Here is a 23,842-nt window from a genome sequence, read left to right as displayed (position 1 = left end):
ATCACCGATTTCCTGTAAAATGTATGCCGGTACGATAATCTCGTATTTGATCGCAGCGTTATACATGCCGTGGGCGTGGATCCATACGTTGCACCACGTGGCTACGATAAGGCGAACATAAAGACCGTCTTTATGTACGATTAGGTGGCAAAGGAGACGGCAATGGCGAACGCTCTGACCCCCGTTGCAGATTATCGAACTGACTTCGCTTTTGGTCGCCGACGAGAAATAACGTATTTTATACATTCAATAATTCTTTCTCCTATATCCGATAGAACCACACTGCATAATGGTCGCGTAAAATAATTACAAATGTCGCGGAGAATATGAATGAATTTTATTCAAATTGATATTAAGAATGCAACACTGCTGCTGAATAATCCCCTTAGCTTGGCCGAGACAAAATGCAGTAAACCGCAGCAACGCGTGTAAGTAAAATTAATTCGTTCTTATGACCGCATGATGAATAAAATATTAGTTATACAATATACATATATATGACGACTATGTACATGAGTCGTAAATTTGTAAAGGCCATTAACGCAAAATATCCTTCGCTGTAACTTCCACGAAAACATACGCGGAACATCTGGGAATTTACAACACGCATACAACGATAAAAAGAATAACTGTGTATTAAATTCTCCAAAAAGGTATTTATAAGCGGATTTTGCTTTCACAAAATGGAGAATTGAGGATATTGTTGCAGCTACCGCGTCGTCATGCTGCGGCAATTATTATCGTCGATTCCAGCGATAATCGGGAAGGGAGAAGGGGGGGGGGTACCTTCGGGGAAGACAAATCGCTCGCAATCCGCGCCGCGAAAAATCGATGCTGCCGATACGATCTCACCTCTATATACGGTTAAGTGAATAAATCACTCGCCACGACTGCCCACCTCCCGGCGATCTGCACGTCGTGGAAGTACGTCCTCGTATTTTCCGTGTTTCCACTCGCAAATCTCTTCCACTTCCATTCACGTTCCTGCTATCCCTCCCCAAAACGGAAGCAGCTCGGAGGAACTTATTCCTCCGCTATGCCTGCCCCTTTCCTACTCCTACATCTCGCCCCTTACATCGAGCTATACTCGGTACCTGGGTTTCCTTGCCGACTTCCGCCGGTTAATCGCAACGAGCACCGACCGAGGAAAGATTGCCGGTAATAAAATGTTAATGGGTTAACGAATCCAACCGGTAGCCGAGACTTCGGATAATTGGGAAACGGCCCGCACACGTTATCGCAAAATCAATGCCTCGAGCTATGTGACCAAGGGAAATTACGTAACTTTGTTACATATATATCCATCATATAAACGCACAAGTTAGAACAAACAGCCTTGACATAAGCAAACATTTTTAAAAATACCATTAAAAGAATGTAATATATATGAATTTACCATATATCGTGTAGGTACGGTGGAGATATTGTATCACGTTATTACAGAATGTCCGTACTTTTGTGCGGACAAAGCGCGTAATTGTCGCGGTAATTGTTATTCATCAAGCTGTAGTCACGAATATGAAATTCATTAAACCGTAAGCAACGATGGAAATCTGTTTGCAAAATAATGCGGTCATCGTGTAGTGATTCTCGCTACGGAGATTCTCATGTTGACGTGATAAATTTCGCATTTCCATCTCGGATGCTCATTAGCAGATTTGACGCGGCCGACACTTCAACTTTTAATTACAATTACGTATACGAGGTTTGTCGGAATAAAGAGCTTTTCATTCGCGTTTATGCGGCAACGGTGTGTACACGAGCGTAGTGCTGTCTGCTCGAGATCCCGCACAAAGCTTTGAATTGAAATCTAAAACAATTCATACATAATCATTCGCGTCACGATGAATAATAATGATCGATACCGAGTCGTATCTAGCTGCCGTTAATTAATTTCATATACATCAATAATTTTTTTTATTTTACGCGTCAAGAGAACGCGTACAGATGTGTATTGTACATCGCGTCACATAATTTCTCAATTAGTCACGCGCTTGTCACAGAAACGGTATTGCGAAGAATTTTAAAAATCCGATAGCACACCTCGGAATTCACGAATAGCGCCTTTGACAGAAGGGCCGCGCCTTAAAATTCGCAAATGCATCGCGATATCTCTCGGTAAACACAGTCGCGCTCGTTATTCCGTGATGCCTTTACGATCTAGGCGACAGCTGCCAGGGCCAAAATAAATGCTCGCTGCCTTCGTTCTGACCAAGCCACGGCGCCAATATTTGCTGACAAACATTGGGCCAGTGGCGTGCAACGCGGCCCGGAATTCGCCGAACAAGGAAATTGAAATGCTACGTGGGAGACAGTAGGAGAGTGCCATGACGAAACGTACATCCGTCCGCTCGTTTCGCAGTCAATTCAAAATCACGTAAACCGCGCAGATGCGGGACCATTTGTCGTTGGATGCGACTGTATGTAACGGGCAAAGCTGTTTGCGCGAAGCTGAAAACTATGGTTTTCACAGCTACTCGTTTACCATATCTCTAGTCTATGCCTAGGAGCGAGGAATAGTACAAAAAATGTGACAATTCCGTCTAAAAAATATTCGTACATTTTAATATTAAAATTAATGTCACTGCACAGTAAAAAATCGTGCGTCCAAATGTTAAAATTTTCTTGTGTTACCAAGATTTGACTATTATTTCAATGTAAAATTAACATACAACAGCTATGTTATTATTTTCGTAACATTTTCATGTGTTATATTTATGTCAACGTGATAACTAACACTTTATGTATGTCATTTAGAAATTGAATATTATTTTGAGTTCTTTTAACATAATTATTTCAAAAAATCAACACGTCTTAAAGTTATTTTAACATAAACAAAAGTTAAAGTAAATCTTCAAATAATCGTAAACTTTGACATATAAAATAATCAAATTTACTAAAATATGTGTTAATATAACTCAAAATAAAATGTATAATATACATTTCGTAAGAGTTACATTAAATCAGACGGAGCAAAATGTTATATCGACATTTTGTACAAGTTATTTTTACATTATACTTAAAGTTAAAAGAACACATATAAATGTAAAATATAGTGTCAATAAATTAACATTTCTAATTTGTCAACAAGTAACACACGATGAATGAGTTATTTTAACATAAAATTTAGAGTGGACTTTCTGGGACATTTGAAAAATGTTACAATTAACATTTTATTTTTTACTGTGTGTTCATCTCTTCTAGTTTGTATTTGTTATAATTAATTTTGTTATATTATACTTTTGAAATATTTTGATTTTATAAATAACATTTTCACCGCGACAAATAGAAAGCTGAGTTACTCTATTATCTCTGTTCTGTTATTTAAAACTTTTGTAACATCTTTAATACATTTTAATATGTCCGATATAACTTGTTTCAATCATATTAAGGCTTGTCTGATCCAACGCGGATACATTCTACTGCCATAACTTCATTGCAAAGTAACAGTTCTATATACGTATATGTATATTACATAATACATAATGTATATTAGGTAATGAACTTATCTTGAATTAAAGATTGGCAAAAATCATCGCAAATCCTAAAAACTCATTAAACATCGCAAAATATGTATTGTAATGTAACTTTTTTCATGCATCGTACTTTGTAAGATCAACTGCAAGAAAAATACAGTTTTGTACCTTATTCGGAGGACCAAGAAAAATGTAAGTCATACATACGAAAGTACCATAACGTACGCGTAGCGCAGACGAATGCACTTTTATCAAACGTCAATTTGCGTTCGCGAATGCGATGCAAGTAGTGTACCATATAGTGCCACGACAGACGAATCCGAAGATGACGAATAACGTTGACGTGCCGGTCGTGGTGTAATGCGGCTCACGGAACGGCACGTTAGAATTCACGAGATGCCCCAAAGGACTGCCACACAGAAAGAGTTTGCACGGCAAACGAGAAAAACGCGGAAACCAGAGGAAAACGTCTAATCTCCCGAGTCCCTGTGAGCTACCCTCCGTTCTCGCGGAAAATATCTAGACATATACGTCATTATTGGCACATCGTATCGCGCGAATTTATAATACAAGATTATTCAGAAATGGCAGAAGAATCAATTCCTAACTTCGATAAAACTGGCATTGCCATTTAATTTTGGATAGACGTCATAATAATTCATACGTATGAATTTTGAGTTTCGCAAACCAATATTTCTAAAAATATTGATACTACATATGTAAAATATTTATATAAAAAAGTTCTCTCTTATTAACTGGTAGTGATATGATAAGCGCCAAAGTAGCTCGACGTTCTAAAATCATATCATTATTTGTGGATATTTGCATTGCAAATTTTGAGAAAAATCCTTTTGATTGTATATTATTGATTGTGATATATCGACTTCTTTTATCTAAACCTGCGTTCGCGGTTCGGTTTCAACACCGACAATGGCACAACGACTACATAATTTAATTTACGAGAGATCCGTTGAAAGGTCATATCGAGTTTATAACATGCAACCAAAGTGAATTATCTCACTAAAATGCAGCTAAAATCCTCTAAAGCCGTTCTCGTGTTACGTCATCGAGCTATGCCACATAATGTGCTTGGCCAAGCAACGCGGTTGCATCGCGGCACGGATAGAAGTTGCCACAAAGCTGCCAACTTTCCGCGAAACCTCGTTTTGTAGAAAAAGCCGGATAATCCTGCGCGCGGCTCGCAGGCTGCGCGATAATTTTCGCGAAATTTTTACGCGACAAATCGCGCCGGGCCATCGGTACACTTGGGTTTTGATTTATGTCGCTTATTTATCGACGATGCTGCACACCCCGTTTCTAAATCCGTGAAGGTGAAATTATACGGAATTTCGGAGAAACTACTGCCCCGAATTTCAAAATTATTTATGGATATGCTAGAAATGGCTGTTCAAACAAATCCGTAACTAAGTTTCTTTGTATAATAAAAGAGTATGTAACAAAAAAATGATTATGGAGTTACAGCTTGAAGTCACACAAAAAAATGTTTTCTAATTTATTCACCTATAGTAAAATCTTTTTAATTATTCAATTATTATAATTAATTTATATAATTATTTAATTAAAATATTCAATTTGTTGATTGCAAGTAAACTTTATCTTTCAAAAGTTTGCATAATTTTATTGCACGGCAATTTTTATAACATTTTTGCTCTATAATACCCCGTAATAAAAATTATTTCCAGCATTGATTTCTCTTATTTTATATTTCTTCACATTTCTTAATGAAACCGATAATTCATTATATATGTTACAGTTAAAACCCGAAATCCGTCAAAACTCGAATTTACTGGTAAATTCTAGTTTTAACTAAGCCAGCTCGGCAATTCGCGTTCTAACTGAAATAATTTAGTCAAAACTAGAATTGACCGAGTGCTTTAGTATATTCGCGTTCTAACTGAAAAAATTTAGTTAAAACTAGAATTAACCGACTGCTTTAGTAAATTCGCGGTCTAACGTGTTTCTCTTACAGTCAAAACGCGAAATCCCTCAATCGGCAATGCTATACATATATGTGTTACGCCCAAACACCGAAATCGCTCAGTGAGCGAAAAAAACATCCACAACGCGTTGTGGACGGTGCTGATCATCCAAAGACCGAAATGAGATATTTTTTCGGTGTGTGGTCGTTTTTATTATCCACAACGCGATGTGTGCATTTGAGAAACGTCCACGACACGCGTTCTGCATAACTTGCATGTACTTTGGTGGGTGCGGAAGGGGGGGCCGAAGGCCGAAGGCCTTGCACCCCCCCGCGCGTGTGTGTGCGTGTGTGTGTGTGTGTGTGTGTGTGTGTGTGTGTGTGTGTGTGTGTGTGTGTGTGTGTGTGAGTGACGCGCTTTAAAAGTATTTAAGTGTTTAAAGCGCATCACTAACCATTTAAATACTTTTAAAGCGCGTCACTAACCTACATAGGCTTCGGCCCCCCCTCCCGCACCCACCTCCGCCGGTAGGCAGCGTGGACCTCGCTTTATAATTTAAAGTACATGCAAGTTATGCAGAATTCACTAAGAGCAATCAGTCAATTCTAGTTTTAACTAAATTATTTTAGTTTAAACGCGAATTTACTAAAGCGGTCAATTAATTCTAGTTTTAACTGAATTATTTCAGTTAAAACGCGAATGTACTAAAGCATTCGGTCAATTCTAGTTTTAACTAAATTCTTTCAGTTAGAACGCGAATTACCGAAAGGGCTTAGTTAAAACTAGAATTTACCAGTAAATTCGGGTTTTGACGGATTTCGCGTTTTAACTGTAACATATATACATCCTGCTAAGTTCGATGACAATTAATTTAATTAGTTAAAACACAGTACAGGATATACGAAAATAATAAAGAGGCAGAAAATGAAAAATTCTTTCAAGAATTTTAGCGCGTTGGATATAACATCGTAAAATGACGTGAAGAATATTTTTCGTCAACTTAACAAGCAAGCAAAGTAGCATTCATACGAGCGAAGAATCGTTTTATGGCGTCATGCCATTCCATAGGAAATTTCACGCACAATTTTATGGTTCAAAGAACAATCGGTGCCAAAACTCGAACAAATATCTCTACGCGCTTATTCGTTGCGAGACTATTCAACGTCGTTGAATTACACGTTTCATTGCAACATCCGAGACGTTCTCGCTGGCCGGCATATCACTGTGTATATTCAGACTGCGTTTTTGCGTGACTTTTATATTTGTGTCTTTTATTTTCGCTCTCTCTATATAAACGGGCATATTAAAGGTATATTAAAAGCACACAGTCGTTCATAATAAACTCCATCTTTCCGCCTTGATACATGAATTGAAATTAACACATATACAATATACAGGTCTGTATATCAATGCAACAGTATAAACTTGAAGTTTAATTCACGATAATAACATACATAGATTCTCAATATAAATTCTTAAATTAAGGAAAATGTTTAATTTTTAAATTATTTAATTCAATGTATGAACGTGTATGTGCATTATAACTTAATATTTATTATTAGAAGAGCTATAATTGAAACAAGTGTAGATTTTCACCGCTTCTCGAGATCTGTCTAACTAATATGAAATATAATCTAATACTCGATATATGTATGGACCATAATAAACCGTGTTACCTTCCATGTTTTGGAACGATTACTTCGCGTGTAAATTTACGACGCTAATTGCATGCGAATTCAACGGTTAATGTCGACGTTCTGACAAAGATCCCAGTAATAATAGAGGCCGGTGAAAATAGGTCGAACGACCGTTTAGCACACCGAGCTCTATCCCCATCCGTTAAATTATATGTTTTCCTGTGTCCGGCGCCGACGTCCACCGGATACGTAGCCGCATTTGCAGCGGTCTCGTTGTGAGAGTATTCTCTTTCCTCCATCTCTCTCTCTCTCTCTCTCTCTCTCTCTCTCTCTCTCTCTCTCTCTCTCTCTCTCTCTCTCTCTCTCTCTCTCTCTCTCTCTCTCTCTCTCTCTCTCTCTCTCTCTCTCTCTCTCTCTCTCTCTCTCTCTCTCTCTCTCTCTCTCTCTGTTGGCCAACAGTCTCTCAAAAACGGGCTCCTATTTTGCGTAAATCTGCATTCGCCGCGGCTCTCGGTTCACGCGTGCACGGGCTCAGCGAGGCCGAGTTCCTCGCACCGACTTGGCAAATATAATTTATCGGAAAAACGTGAGAGAGAAGAGAGAGAGGAGAGAGATGGCGGTTGAGCGCATATGCAAATGTTGCCATTCTTTTTGTCGACGGAAAACACGGTCGCGAAATGCCAAGTTGCTCGAAAAGCGCAGCTTCGCCGCGAATACTGTATAAATTTCGCAATAGTCTTTGGATTTTTGGTACTCGTTATTATGGTCGCAGCAATCATTATAATAAGGATACTTCTATTCTGATAGAAATAAATAATTTTTAAATGTGAAAACAATATATATATATATATATAATTTTATGTAACAAAAGAGAAAAACATTGCGATAATTTTCCTTACAATTAGTGCTAGAAAAGACATAAAAGCTGTAAGACTTCTTCGTAAAGTAAAAGATTTGGACTTCAAAAAAATATCTATAGAAATTGAAGAATCTACTTCAAATCTTTTATCGAGAAATTAAATCCAAATTTCTTACATATTAAGTTTCAGAATATTTAAGTTGCAGAAGAATATTTCTCTATGCAAATTTTTTTTTATCCAAAGTTACAGGAAAAATTCTTTACGATCATAAAAATATGTTCTATCAAAGAGAAGCCAAAGAGGTAAATACAAATTGCTGGAAAGACCGAAGCCATTAACACGACGAATAAACGGTCGAAATCGTCCAACCGCGATACCGCGGACGGCACCGATTATTTTTAAAGCCTTGCTTGCCGAACCGTGTGGGCGAAGCTCTCTTCGACGCCCTATTAAAAGCCATTCCCGTATTTTCGCGCCTCGATCGGCGTAATGCGCCGGCAGAAATCGCTTTATGGTTCTGTGAATCAGACGCACCGTGTGTGCAATGAAATTCCCGTCCGTTTCCGACCGCGCCGAGTGTGCGTTCCGGCTAAATAGCTAAAACACCGCGCTATATTTTTCATTATTTTGTTTTATTTCATTTTTTTCAGCCGTTTCTCGTGTCACCTCGTCATCTTGAAAGTGCAATGGGACTGACTAAAACACCGCTGTTTTAACACGCGGAACAAACAGTCGTATTAAAATGTACATTTGCCGAAGCCGAGTAAACCCGTAAAATAGGTGCAAATATTTCCTTCAGCGGCAGAAATTAATTAAGTCTAATGGCACAATTGTCGGTTGCGCGGCTGCAAATTACTTAAACGACCCACTTGCGTCTTTCCTTTAACCGGTTTAGATTCTTGATCTCATTATGCGAAATGATTCACAGTTACCACATACATCTCTTCTAATTATTCATTATGTACAAATAAGTAATTATTCTTGCGGTGTTTCTAAGAAACTCTTACTTGAAGAAATATTGCTATCACACACAGACACATACTTAAACCTTGTATCTTTATATAATTAACAATTTGATTTTACACACATCGATTATTATTGCATATTTCATGAGTAAAAGAGTGAATAATATTCTCATGAACTCCATCCTTATATATTTAGAATATACATTTGCTTTATAATATATATAACATTATGAATTATTTAATTATAATATGATGATAATTGAATACGTATTTATGGAATAGCTTATTAGGAAAATTTATATATTTATTATCCCCGTCTGTGTGTTTGATTCAACAGGGATATACTCCGCTGGTGATGTAAAAATCAATAGCACATCACTTATAATTACATATTAAAATTCATTACGTATAAAATTGAGTTTATCTACATTCTCATACAACTAAACCGATTATATAATATCCTGATTCCGAAAAAATTAGCAGATCGCAAATATTGTATTCCTTTTTCATTATCTCACACGGAAAATGTACCCTATGCGTAGGACCACGTATCAACGTGCATCCGACAACGACAAATTCGCGTCGTAAATACGACCGTAAAATGAATGGAAGATATTTCCGCGGAAACCCCGACTATCGTTGCAGCCGCTGCACGTGACGAATTATCATCTGGCTACGTGGATTATCGTGCCGGCACTCCGAAAACCCGGGGGCAGTGTGGTGTAATTACCTAAAACGGGCAGCGTGTAATTGGACAAAGGAAATAAAGGCAGCGTTGTGCCAATCTCGGTGACCACGCGGCGCAATGTAAAATGGCAACAGAGGCAACGTTCGGCGTGAAAAAGTTACTCCGACGCGCCGCGTCCTGTATACATGTAAGTGCTGCGAAAATACACGCGTGCTGCCGTTTTGCAGAGAGGCACGAACAAGCGTACAAGTACCACTCGTTCTCGTATTACGCTTCGAGTTTCGGTGTCTCTCTTCCCTCCCCCTTCCATCCTCTCTTTCTCTCCGAAATTCGCGTTGGCGAAATTATCTTCCGTATTCTACTAATATGTATTGTAACCTGTATTGTATTACTTATCTCAATGCAAGTTCTAACAATGAAAAACAGTACCTATACAGGTACTTCGTGAATTTTTATATTCAAAATGAGAAATAAATAGCAATAAGAAAGAATAAAGGAAGTATATAATAGCAATATTAGACTCCCATGCTTGCATAAAAGAAACTTTTCCGTGAAAAAAAGGCTGAATATTTTTACGTAATATATTTTACAATATTATTTAATTTAATTTAATTTATTGCGATGCTAGTGGAGAAATACAGTTGTAGAGAGTATAAAATAAAGAGTGGAGACAGTGTAATTGTAATTCGAATTGAGACTTTACGCGTCTGTTAGTATGGAACTTTGCAAAATTCGCAGGTATGATATATCTGAATCCTATGATAATTTGAACGGGCCAAGTCGAGTTTAGCAATGAGCGTGAATAACTTTCGAGCGGAGTGTTCTTTTTTTTTTTAATGATACTTTAACAATCGGCGGCCGCAAGATCCCTCTTTAGAACAATGCTTATTAATTTAACATTTCGAATGCGCGAGGGCTCAGGGAAATTCGTAATAAACTCCGGAAACGAGGAAATTCTATATCTCCGTTGTTAAGTATTAACGTGAGAATGGAAACGGAATTCTCCTCTTTCCCGCAGGATTCTTTTGATTATATGCGCGAATAAATCCGAAGCTTGGAAAGCACCCTACTCGTCCGTCCCACTCTCTGTGCTCGATTACTTTCAGAAACTCACTGCATTGTTAATCGATCGTCAGCTCGCGACGAGTTCCTGCGCGTGTGTCTGTGTGTGTGTGTGTGTGTGTGTGTGTGTGTGTGTGTGTGTGTGTGTGTGTGTGTTGCAAGTTACTTGCAACATTTATAATACTCCCGAAATTCTCTAATGAGCAGACAGCGCTTCCTCGCGCGAATTTCTTACGCGAATAAAGATTTCAATTACATCGGAGACATCCGCACTGCATGTTCAGTCAATTAATAATATTAACAATAAAATTCTCGGTTTAAATAATCGATAAGAATTCAAGGATAAAATAAAAATAAGTTTTAAATAAACTCAAAATAAATTTCACCTTTGGTGAACTTTTAAAAATCTCATTTTTGCACCGCAAACACACCAGGATTCAACCAGATCTAAGTAATAAACAGTTTCTGTGCGTCCCTTACAAAAAGAAGAGCGTCGGAGGGATAGAGAGATCCGCGCGACGAAAAAGAAAGATCGACCTTAACGACTAAACGAGCGTCGTGTACACGTACCAGAGTCTCATCCGCCGGGGAATGAGACAAACGTAGTTTTAAGATAATGGCCAGTGACTGGATGGCAAACTCACGGGTAACTTCCGCTCGTGTCCTGGAAATCGGCCAAACGCGATTAAGTCGCAACTCCTGGCCATCGTGAGGGGCTAGTAAGAAAGAGTCAAGGGTGAGCTAGAGACCGCGATTGAGAGGATTCTGAGAGAGAAACCGGTCCGATTTTTGTCCCTCTCTTCCATCGCCTCGAAATTGCAACGCTTCTTGGACGTGATCCAAAGTCGCGCCGACCGCCGTATCGGTCGAGTTTACCCCGACGAAAGCCTCCCATCGCATACGGGAAAACGAGCCCCAAACCGCGAACGCGACGAAGATGAGATGAGAGTGCCGCAGAGATGGATCGAAGAGTCAAGAGATCGACTAGCGATTTTCCACGGACGATCCGCAAGGGGTCAAGAGGCAGCGACCAGTCAGTCTAACGTACTGCGGTACCCTCGGATAGGAGAATAAGATATTTATAAGCCTAGGAAGGAGACATATAACTAGCGTAGGGAATATCGATATCGGATATTTGCCCAGGAAGACTCTTCTATCTTAGTGATTAAGCTCTCGACCGCGCGATTTCTTCCAATCCGATCGCGAGAAATAGACATATTATGAGGAATTTATATGTCGATCGAGCATTTTACTTTTTAAGATTTAAGAAAAGTAAGGGCAATATAGAAATACGAACCAATTGGTGGTACTTTCTAATATTTCAATTTCTAATATTTTAATTTATATATTTTAACTATTGGTTTATATTTGATATTTATTACATGACATTTCTGGTTAGATAGTCGTATAAATTTAATATGCGGATGCTGAAGAATTTCTATTTTACATATTAGAATTACGGCTATAATATTATGTAGCAGACGCAAATAAAAATAGCAGATATGAACTTTATTATTCGATAATAATTGATATTAATTCAAACAAGTTGCCGAAAGAAAAAACAAAAAGGAGAATAAAAAATATTAATTATACTGAATCACTTAACTCCAATTAAAAATATTTCTGATAATTTCTTTTTAAAACCTAAGATCTATCTGTATATGTTCGCTGTAAGTATTTTCATTATATAAGGATTACTTTGCTATCAATTCAATGTCTCAATACATCACATTGATAAAAAATGTCGCGACGATTTGCTTAAAATAATATAGTGAATAATTTAACGAAAAATCTGTCAAAATGGAAAGTTTTCATATGCGAGGTAGATGCGAATTTACGCGGTACTGTTACATCCACGTCCGCGCACCTTTATTCGAGAAAAGAATAATCACATTTATACGTTGCTGGGAAACGCGCGAGCGGTGGGCTTCTGGTTAGACTCGGTCGGCCCCATCAGTTTTAATTAATTATTAATTTGCGAACAAAGCCACACTGATCTCCCCTACAGCTATCTTTTCGTTCGCTGATGGGAGATGCCGCCCTCTTTCTCTCCGTCGACTCCGCCGGCGAGAGATTCATCACGAATATTAGCCGCCATCTCGCCGCGCCTCGCGCCAGATAGAAATTTCTATTATGATCGCGACTGTCGTTGGTCGCACGCGCCAGAAACGGATATTTCTAATTCATCGCTCCTCTCTAATTGCCCCTAGCGTAATATAGTGTCCCATCGGTTCCTTTTTCCTTCAGTTTTGTGCGGCTTCGGTCTCGCTCGCGAAACTTCCCTTCTGCCTCGCCGAGCTTTCGTTACAGCCAACGCAACTTTATGGCGCAATGTTGGCCGTACCGTCAGTAACCGTCACGATGCGGGCTCAAATAAAGGGGCGACGCACACACTGCGGTATACGATGTGTAAATTACAACGTAAAGTCTGCAATTCCCCACGAACGAACGCGCTATTTAATGGAAACTGTATAGAATGTCCCATCGGTATCAAATGAACTTCTCATGGAACTATCTGACAAAATTTCATGGCGATTTCTTCCTAAAGGACAATTTTCATGTATATTTAAATATCGATTAAATATCAATTTGATATTAAATAACTAAATTTTAGTTAATTTTAAATGATCCTATAGCTTTAATATAAATTTTATCTTTTTTTAAGAAATTCTAACAAACGACAAATTATCAAACTTTCATTCATTAACTGTGCATAAGATTACAAAGAGGTAATTACACCTTCAAATATTTATAAGTTAACCCTTCTTGTATAATATGTAAATAAGAGGTAAAGCTGATATGAAAAGTTATGTTTATCTTTATGTATAAGTAGAGAAATTTAGTATAAAGTTAATATAACTTCAATTACTATATTGATAAAATAAGATCTTTCTTGTTCAGAGAACTAATTCCCGTATTATTCCCGTATCTTACACGTCATTAATAACGAAAATATGACAGCGTAAGACGAATCTAGTTAGGTACTTTTTAATACGTTAGCTCGTTAAAGACGAAAGATTGTCAGAGTTTTCCATCAATGTCGCCGTTGTCCAATAAGATATTGCGAAGCCATGATTTTTAAAGAGAACAGGATTTCTTCGAAACTTCCACTCTACTAAAAGAAAAACATTGTCGGTGGTTCTCGAAAGGCGGATCACGATAAAGAAAAAAAAAGCTTCGCGCGGACGTCGACGTGATCGATCGATCTAGCTTGCGGCTCGACGCGGCTAGAAGCGAATCGACGGCTACGAAGAAGCGGAGGAGACGTCTAGGAGGTGACGGCACCGGAACGGCGATATAAATTTACCGCGGCGTGAGGTTCTTACTCACGCATTTCTAAGCGATGTCTCGCTAGGCGCTGCCCAACCCACCCTCTTCTCGTTCCTCCTCGCTCATGCATCCGTATTTATTTAGATTCGCGGCAAGGTCCACTAACTCGCCTGCCTTGGATGACTCACCGCGCTCGATGAGTCAGACAGAGAGATATACAGGGACCGGGAAACAGAGCAAGGTAGAGCCGAAATGATAGGTGAAAGAGGGAGGCAAGAAGAGAAGAAGTAGGAGAAGAAGGAGAAGAAGAAGAAGAAGAAGAAGAAGAAGAAGCTCATCCTCGACAAAAGCTTGTGAGAAGAAACCACGTTCTTGTATCCTCCTCCCTTGTATCCTGCCGCCATCACGATTCGGCACGCTTGCCAAAACTCTGCTTAGATTTAAATCGGTCCCGTTTGGAAAAGTACCTACTCTGCCCTACGGATTCTCCAGAAATATTTCACCGATCACGGGGAATATTTCTCGAGGGTTACATCGATTCTCTCTTATGCCGGCGCTTCTTCCTCGTGAGACTTGCCAGCGAATACCATTGCAGAAATTGCATTGCGAATTAATACACTTTTTATATACCACGAATCCGTTGCGTTGTGTATTAAACCAACGGCCAACTAGATACGAGCAGTAGATAGAAAGATAAAACGCAAGGAAAAAAGAACGAAAATTGATAAAATATTAAAACGATAAACAAAATTAATATAAATAATCTAATAATTAACTTAACAATAAATAATTAAGTAAATAATAGCTTAGGTACAGCTGTGTTAATTAAAAAATTAAAGGCCCTTAAAAATTTCCTGCAAAAAATATAGGAAAAATAATCGAAACTAAAAGATAACTCCGAACAAAGTTCTTTTCGGAACTTTATTCAATTTTTATTTTTCGTATAGGAGAATTATATACTTGGTGATATTGGCGATATATTTCGTGTATCCCCAAAACGGTTGCGAATAACAATCAATTGCGTACGAAGTATTCGATCAAAGGTATTGGAAGAAGGAAGGAAGGAGCATCGCGCGCAACGCATCTGTTCCACCTGTTTCTTTCATGCCTGCACCGCCGGTATGAAAGGCAAAATCTTTGCAAAAATATTCCGATAATTTTATCCGAAACGGTAAAGTTACTCCCTTTCATCGACCGCGTTTCGAGGAGCTGACGCTTCGGGGGAAGACGCCCTTTGCAACACCCTGAAGCGAAGGGAACTTCGAGTGGGCTCTTTGACAGGAATACTGTCAAAGAGCACGTCACGCCTTTGATTTTGAAAACGTTCGAGAGGGCCGCTCAACAGTCGACAACTCCGAAGCTACGTCGAGAGAGAGAGAGAGAGAGAGAGAGAGAGAGAGAGAGAGAGAGAGAGGAGAGAGGATTCTGCTTTGTAACGCGATATCGCCGCTATGCCAGTAAAATGTTGGGCGCAAGGCGCGCCTTTTAGGAAAATTGGACCGCAGCGTGGCGGCCCGCAACGCGCCCGCGTTTTATGCAAACTGACGTGCCGTCTATTAAGGATTTAATCGGGGTTTGATATTCTACTTGCTATAATCTTCGGAAAAGTCTTCGTTTATATAAAAGATACCGGCGCCGCGGCGGCGCGCGGCGTTCAAGCAATAGCTAAAGCGTATGAATATAGGAATATAATATCTTTCAAAATAATTATATACTTATTTCTTCAAATGATCATATCATCTATAAATAAAACACTATGTATCTAGATTAGTACTACAAAAGTTTCCTTTAGTATAACGTGAAAAAAGACTTAAGAAACAGTAGTTACACATTTCAAAGAGTTAAAGCTTCGAAAAAATAACGACGGTAAAATACTCATGAGCGAGAGTCAAAGGACGAGCCATAATTTCTCAATGAAAAACGACAGGATTGCAACTTATCCGCCACTGCGGGACGCGTACCCTGCAGAAATTTTTCCTCGAGGCGAACGAAGATAGCGGAAGTGGGGATACGAGTCCCCCAAAGGCAGAAGGCGTAGTGAAAGCGGAAGTTCTGAGCAAAGATGAACGTCCGATGGGGATAGGAGGACCAGTCGCGGGGAGGCTGTTCCGGAGTGCAATACGGGGTATATAGAAGGTATAAGTTCTTGACGAATCAGGGCGTAGTCACGATATATATCACGGTCGTGCGAGTTAAGACTTTCACGAACGCGGAGGGAGCGGTGTACCTTCTTAGAAGTACCTCGACGGTTAAGGTTGGAGGTCGACCGACTATGGGAGGGAAAGGATGGCGATAAAGGGTGAAGGAGGTGGAGGCGAACGTAGGATGGGAGCATCACTTGAAAGCTCTCCAGAGGACTTCACCGTTGAGCACTTCATCCTCGCTAAGAACCATACCGAATTCTCTGCCGTTTTTTTTTGTGCCGAACCCTAACGGCACCCCTTGGACTCGAAGTGCATCGGATTCTTGTTCCGATAGGTCGGACATCGCGCCACTGCCATTTAACGGCTGTGCGACCCCGCGATATTTCACGAGAGGATGATGAGATTAAAGGATATCATCGCACTAATTATCTGCAAAAAAGACTAGTTAGATTACGACATCAGGCATAAATATTTAATTACTTTTATCTATATAGAGAATTTAGTTATAATTACAGATTTTTAAAATAAATGTTACTCGTCCGTTTTAAAAAAGAATTGCGAACACGTTTTCGAGTTAAATCAATGGAGAAACTGAAAACGATTTCGAATCGAAGAGCGTTCTTGCGAGATAAAGACGTTTTCTGCCGTTTCGCTGAGAGCCAGTTGGGGCGAGCGGTAAATGGTGTAGATGTAATAACGCAATATTGCGGGTCTTCTTGCCCGACGAGAGTATAAGTTCCGGGCGAGATCTAGTAGTGTTATCGAGCAGGGACATCTTCAGAGGATCAAAGGGGAGCTTCCCGAATATAATGGAAGAGGCCGTTGACAAAATTAAGGTATCTGCGCCGCGGTATAATGGAGAGAGAGAATTAAAATATGAATTAAAAGAGATGGCATGGCGATATATCGCGATCTTTCCTCTCTCGCGACGATTTCCACGCGACCTTTTTATTTTCCCTCGTCCTTTTCCCCGCGCCCCGAGACTAATCAATTAACGTTAAGATAGCCTTATTGCGTCGCGGTAAAAGGGAAAGAACGGAATAAGAACGAAACGGGTTCGGTGTGTATTGGGATCGCGGTGTCCACGAGCGGCGACGTAGAAGAAACGAAAGAAAAAGCAAATGCGGAAGCGAAAGAAAGTTTTGCGACGCGCGCGAGTGATTATCTTCGGAAGATACCAAGAACTAACTCCTCAAAGCGGCTCGCTTTTATTTCGCCCCGTCGTTATAGAATATTCACTTGACTGTAAAGACTAACTCCGAGACCCCGCGACGGTTTTCTCGGCGTGGCATTTTGAGCGCGATGCGCAAGATGAGTTGCAAGGTGGCGTCTCGAAGGATATTGTGTAATTCTACGATTGCTATTAACACAGATAGCTGAAAATCGCACGGCTAGCATGGAAGCACATAACTTTCTTTTTCGTAAACTCCACAACTCTTGTAATAATAGAAATCCTCCGCAAGTAATGCCGATATAATTTTCAGGAGAACATCATTATTTTGCAAATAATTTTCGCCGTATTGATATCGAATGGTTTTAACGTTTTAAATGATAATTATTCCTATCCATATGTAAAAAATATTTACACATTGTATATATATCCAGCTATGTTATTCAAATGCTGTCAATATCTGAACGATGTTAAATTTGAAATGTTTTAATCATCTGCAGATATTTCGATATTTTACTGACGTATCCGATATCGTGAAATATGAAAAGGTTATATCATTTATCGCATATGAAATGATCATTATTTTTTTCCGATTTAAATTTTCGACAAGAAAAAAATTAAACTTTGATTATAAATTGATCTCTTCTTAAAGTATACTAAATTTTCCTGAAATATCTCTCGGTAGTTTATTAGACACTGAATTTAACCGGGGTACATTTCCATATATACTCGCTCCGTTCTATCTCTCTACTCTTCTCTGTTCTCACTTGGTAGTCTTCTCCCTCCATACACTTGTCTTCCTATTCTCATCAGTATCTCCGGCGCTCTGAATGGCGATAGTCGCGCCATTGATGGGTCACGGTATTTATAACCCGAACGTCAAGCTCGCCAGGGAAACACCGCACGGCGAGGCTTTTGACTACCTGTGCTTCATCGGAGGTTCTCGGCAAGCTGAGATTATTTCAGCGCCGCCTCGCTTCGCCTCGGTTCGTCGGAACGGAAAATCGCCCTTTAAGGCCGCGGGGGCAAAAACGCTACCATAAATCAAAGCTCTTTTCCCGCTCTGTCGATGGTCGGCGCCTTTCATAAACACAGAGCGAAAGGGAAGTACGGATATACGAAAGAGAGTGTCTCGACTCCGGGTGACTCGAGTCCGAAAAGTGCTGCGGAATTTCAGCTGGAATTTCTGTCGATCGTGTGAACATCGTGACGATTGATTTATCGCCGACGAAGAGGGCCGGCTAGGCTAGACTACTCGATGCAACGGCGCGAGTCAGATACTTTTGTCTTATTGACCGTAATACATTTTCGCGTAACACTTATTGTTAGATCGTTTCTCTTGTAAGTGCTTGCACGAAGCAATTTCATCCATTAGGACTTTTATTATTTTATCTCAAAGTGACGTGTTATACGGTCTCGTAATTAAAGATCTCATTTTTCAGCTTTCCATTAAATAATAATCGAGTTAACAGAACTAAACTGATAGACCGCGCTATTTTTTATTATTTTATAGAGATAGAAGAGCTCGTAAGTATCAAAAGAAATATTACATTATAAGATTCACAGAAAAATCAGGGAAATTGACAATTTGAAGTAAAAGGCATTTAAGAGGTCCCTAATTTAGAAGTAAGCTGTAATTTCGACAGTAATCAGAACGTTTTATCGCCTCGTACAGACAACAAAACTTGCTTGACTTTTGCGTTGTCCGGGGAGCACGGATATCGCCGAGATTCCAGTAGGAAAATCCGTGTGGTTAACGAGGTATCGCGACAAGAGTTACCTCCCATCGGGATAGGATTCCGACCATTTCTCAGGAATATCCCTCCGGAGTACGGCGGGGATGTTTTCCCCCTATTCTCCGCGGTCTATCAGTTTAGTTATTCTGTGTTAGCTCGCGAAACATGTCAAAACTTACGCAACGCGTTACATCACGCAGACACGAATTTCGCATCGGCGGAATCGATTCTGTAATGCTGAAATAATGCACGTGTCTCTCCGATGGAATTTCTTTTTTTCCTTTTTGTCGACCTCCGTCGTAACTCTAAGGATTATATTTCTAATCTTCTATGTTATATAAATCTTATGTCTCAAAAGTGCATTATAAGATACTCAGAATGAAGTTGTACATTCTAAGATACGCGGACCATTTAATAGTTACGTTTTTATTAGCAATCAATTATTTATTTATGCAACATATACATGTTGATAAATCTCTGACTATTTCTTTTTTTGTATCAACTTTAATACTTAATCCTTGAAAAATATACTTATATATATATATATATATATATATATATATATATATATATATATAGATAGAGAGAGAGAGAGAGAGAGAGAGAGAGAGAGAGAGAGAGAAAAGCTCCAAATACAATATTTCAAACTTACTTAAAAAATATTTGGAAAGAGGAAAAAAGAGAAAATAAAATAATACATTTAACTTCTTTCTCTCTCTTTCTCTCTATTTTTCCTACCATGTTTTATAAATATTTATTTTATTTTATTTGACATAAAATACATATAATAAACAGAAATATTTTATTCCATGTTTCGTCATCCATGAAGTATAAACACCACAAAGAAACTTGAATAAAATCGTTATATTCCAGCTAAAATATCAGTATTTTATCCATATAATTTTATATTACTTTTTTCTCTCTTTTCTTTTTCCTTACTTTATCTAACCAATAAACTCGAAAATATAATTAAATATAATATATATCAAGTACATATATAATATAATTGATGTTATTTACTATATGTTAATTAATAATATTATTATAATATATTATATCTTTATAAAATCTTCTCGATTCTTAAAAATCTTGCTTATGTATTAAATTAACAAATGTTTGCAAATTTGTTCTATACATATCAGGCAATTGTGTTTCATATAATTAGTACCACCGTATAGAAAAACATCGAATACTAAAATGCCAACAAATGCATTGATATAACGATTTTTATTTTAGTTTCTGGCATGTGTATGCACAATAAATAACTGCGAGATTTCATATATTCAAGGATTAAATATTAGTCGGAATTTGTTCTAACCTGTTCATCTTAAAATAATAGATCTACAAAAAGATATATCTATTATTCTTACGTCATTAACGTACATATATCTACATATATTTTTCGCATATCCAATCCAATTTTCACAGATCTATTATCCCAAATTAGAATAAAAGGTAATTAGTCACTCACCAATTCGATGCGCAGGAGCGGAGTTGAGAAACGAACTACGTTGAACTGTAACATAAAAATTTATATAAATTATAGCAAATCGCCGCGAGTCATCAATTATTTCAGAGAATTGTTTCACGCAAAAGCGATAAAAAGTCAATCCCGTGAATAAGAAATTATATATGAATAATGGATTTTTTATACTCACTCTGTGGTTGCTCCGCCGTTGCCCGATGCCTCCTAGGCCTCCTCCTCCTCTCAGATTCCTTTGTTGCACTCACACAACACACTCCTGAAAATGGTTAATTACACGGTTAATTACATTCACACGCGCGCACCAATTATCGAAATACAATTATTCGTGCGGCATTTTACGCGGAACTATCGACACGCACATTATCGTTATGTATTATGACGGATAAATTATAGAAAGGTACGAAATTACGATCTCCGAAATTGTGTTACGGAATCTTGAAACGCGTAGCATCTCGGAACGAATAAATCTTGACATACAGAAAATTTTAACATCACCGATATTAAAACGCTGGATTTATATTACGCGGCCGACAAATATAAAAATACAGGATTACTTACGACTGTAAATATCTCTACTAAAACTTAAACGCATCGCGACACTGCTCGGAATCGATCTCTTTCTTACTCGCGACGTACATATTTCCGAAAGAAAATGCGAAGAAAATATACGGAGCGGTTCGTGCCGTTACTTGCCCGCTCGAGTCATACTTCGCGAATGATAATACGGCGATCTTGAATAAATACGAGATCCCATACGGTGAAGAAACAACGAGCTTCGAGTACCAATTCGCCGTCGTTATAAAATAAATCCTCTTAAAAACCCCCCACGATAGTTATCTGTCCTAACACAAGAATCGTTAATCGTACCAGTTCGTAACCGCAAACAGCCTTCGTAAGGAATAATCGCATTTCTCGATACGCATCGCACCCCGCTCCAAAAGATAATGCGAAGACACGCGGAGCGATCCGCGCCGGTGCCTAGAGGCCAGTCAAATTAGACCAAAAAAAGGCTTTTGCTATGAAAGTGATGCGAACTTTTTTATTCCTCTTTAGGCGTGTTGGGGGTGTTTAGAAAACCTTATTTTTGAGTTGTATCATGAGACCCAGAGCTTTTTGAGGGGGGGAGGGGAAACCAAAATTTTCGCGGTTTTTTGCATTTATCTCGTTTCGATTAATAGATAGCACTTTTTCGCTCTTGAGAAAGTTGTAGGGCTTGAAAAAACGAAGAAAATGAGCGGTGACTCGTTCCGATTCGTCAAAAATTGAGCATTTATCAGAAAAGAGATAGAAGCGAAAAACGCGCCGAGTTCCGAACGCTCGGCTCGACACGCGCGACTTCCGGAGGCTCCCCTGGGCTCAATTTTTGACGAATCGGAACGAGTCACCGCTCATTTTCTTCGTTTTTTCAAGCCCTACAACTTTCTCACGAGCGAAAAAGTGCTATCTATTAATCAAAACGAGATAAATGCAAAAAACCGCGAAAATTTTGGTTCCCCCTCCCCCCCTCAAAAAGCTCTGGGTCTCATGATACGACAACTCAAAAATAAGCTTTTCTAAACATCCCCAACACGCCTAAAAAGGAATAAAAAAGTTCGCATCACTTTCATAGCAAAATGTCTAATTTGACTGGCCTACTAGTCGCTTTGCGAATGATAACGCGGGGTGCGGCGCGCGGCGGCCTTGTGTACGCCGCCCGTAGCGCGCTGCTATCAAAACAAGCGTCATCAAGGCCGTTACGTCGCGCGTCGGTTAGAGACTCGCTTTGTACAAAATATTTCAAACTACAAAACATGGGTATATGTATGTATAACGTAATATACGAAATAGCTATACGCCGAATATTTCGTTTCTTGTATTTTAAATTGATTTCGATACACGAGCTGTTGCATATTTTGCGCTTTGTTTTGTGGACTCGTTAGCGTCGCCTAAAATAACGATTAATTACATTCGGCCGAAAGAGCGTTTAAATGGAATTTTAATTAACGAAGGAATTCGTTTCCGTTCGGTTGATATGTATATAAATGTATAGTAAATAATATGTTACTGTAAATTTTAGCTGTTACGCGCGAATTATTTAGTCCTTTTCTTTAATGACGAATTGAACAATTAATGTGAATCACTTTATTAAATCACTTTGTTAAATCTATTATTTGAAAAGATTTATCTTCGCCTTGTAGTGAAAACTATTTGTAGCTTGTTGATTAATTTATTATTATTGCTTTTAAATTTTAATTCAAGAGAAGAATAAAATTGTATAATTTTGATTAATCAAGTCTTATAATTTTAATAAATTTCAAAAAATCAGATTAAATCGCTGCAAAGATTGTGGCGATGTATAATCTTATTCTTTTTCATTAACTTATTAAAATCATACAATTTCACAACTCTCGCAACAAAAAATTTAAAAAAGTAATGACAGAGTAATTTCCATAAATATTTTTCCAGTCAAAACGAAGATAAACTTTACTCTCCAAATATGGACATTAAATTTAGTATCGCTGACATGTCTATCGAGTTTGAGAAAGTTAATTTCAAGTAAACGCGTGTCGCTGTCTTGTTAATCAATATGTTATATAAGAATATTGTACAGCATTTTTTTCAGAATACAAAAACGTACCAAATAATCCCATAATTCCTATTTGTCACGCTTTAAAAATCTATTTCTCAAGATAATCGTTCTCTTTTTAAGCCGTAATTTTTCTCAGCTCGATACTCAATATGAAATTTAAGAGCTATTAATACATACATAAGTTGACTCACGCGGATCAGATTTCTTGCTTGACAGACAAAAGAGAAATGTATTTTCTGGTGCCTCTCGATTTCGTCTGAGTGCCAAAAATATATGTCCACAGTGATTATCAAGCGTGTCGATAAAAATATAGATCAGAAAATCTTTGTTATATCTATATTAAAATATATTAATATTATTTATAAAAACTAATAATATTATATCATAAGTTGTTTTAATAGAAATGATTATATTATTCTATATCCTAAACTCCGCTCAAAAGAGATGAAAATTAGATTTAACGATTCACTGCTGCACTTAGCGAGAATAAAATATAGATTACGACGGATATTCTTTCCTATTCCCTTTAATGCACTTTTGTGCCTTGTTTTAAGACTTTTCGAATGGTTATAGTGTACAGATTTTTAAACATTGATCAGATCCATTACGAAAGAAAGATAGATTACGACAGGAGAGGAGAGTGCACCTTTGCGCAAGGGAAGAGACACGGCCCTGGATTCTGTCGCAACTAAAATTAGAAATCGTGCCCGGCGTCGCGTCGGAGGCTGTTAAGAAGCGTCATGTTGTCTAGCCGTAGTTATTCGTATTTCACTAACGTAACTGATCCGTAATCGAGACGACGATGATATCTCAAATGACAGAGTGAGTCAGCGACTAG

At 38.4% G+C, this 23,842-nt stretch overlaps 1 protein-coding gene and 1 long non-coding RNA gene across 3 annotated transcripts in view; one reads left to right on the top strand and one right to left on the bottom strand.

Annotated features, from left to right (window-relative positions):
- Positions 1–23,842, top strand: part of Vn (membrane-bound neuregulin protein vein) — a 326,537-nt gene that overhangs the window by 191,735 nt on the left and 110,960 nt on the right. The window lies entirely within an intron of this gene.
- The window catches only part of LOC139767631 (uncharacterized), a 289,471-nt gene that overhangs the window by 186,759 nt on the left and 78,870 nt on the right, over positions 1–23,842 (bottom strand). Inside the window, exons 5-6 of the long non-coding RNA XR_011717189.1 lie at positions 20,608–20,691; positions 20,421–20,465 (exon numbers count right to left, since the gene is read on the bottom strand). This is a non-coding gene — a long non-coding RNA (uncharacterized lncRNA). The remainder of the gene's footprint in view (positions 1–20,420; positions 20,466–20,607; positions 20,692–23,842) is intronic.

The sequence above is a fragment of the Temnothorax nylanderi genome, unplaced genomic scaffold, assembly GCF_030848795.1.
Source record: "Temnothorax nylanderi isolate EJ_2023f unplaced genomic scaffold, tnyl_v1.0 TNYL_tig0011_pilon, whole genome shotgun sequence".
In the NCBI taxonomy this organism is placed as follows: Eukaryota; Metazoa; Arthropoda; class Insecta; order Hymenoptera; family Formicidae; genus Temnothorax; species Temnothorax nylanderi.
Note: the sequence above shows the minus strand (reverse complement) of the source record. Positions and strands in the feature narration are given on the sequence as shown.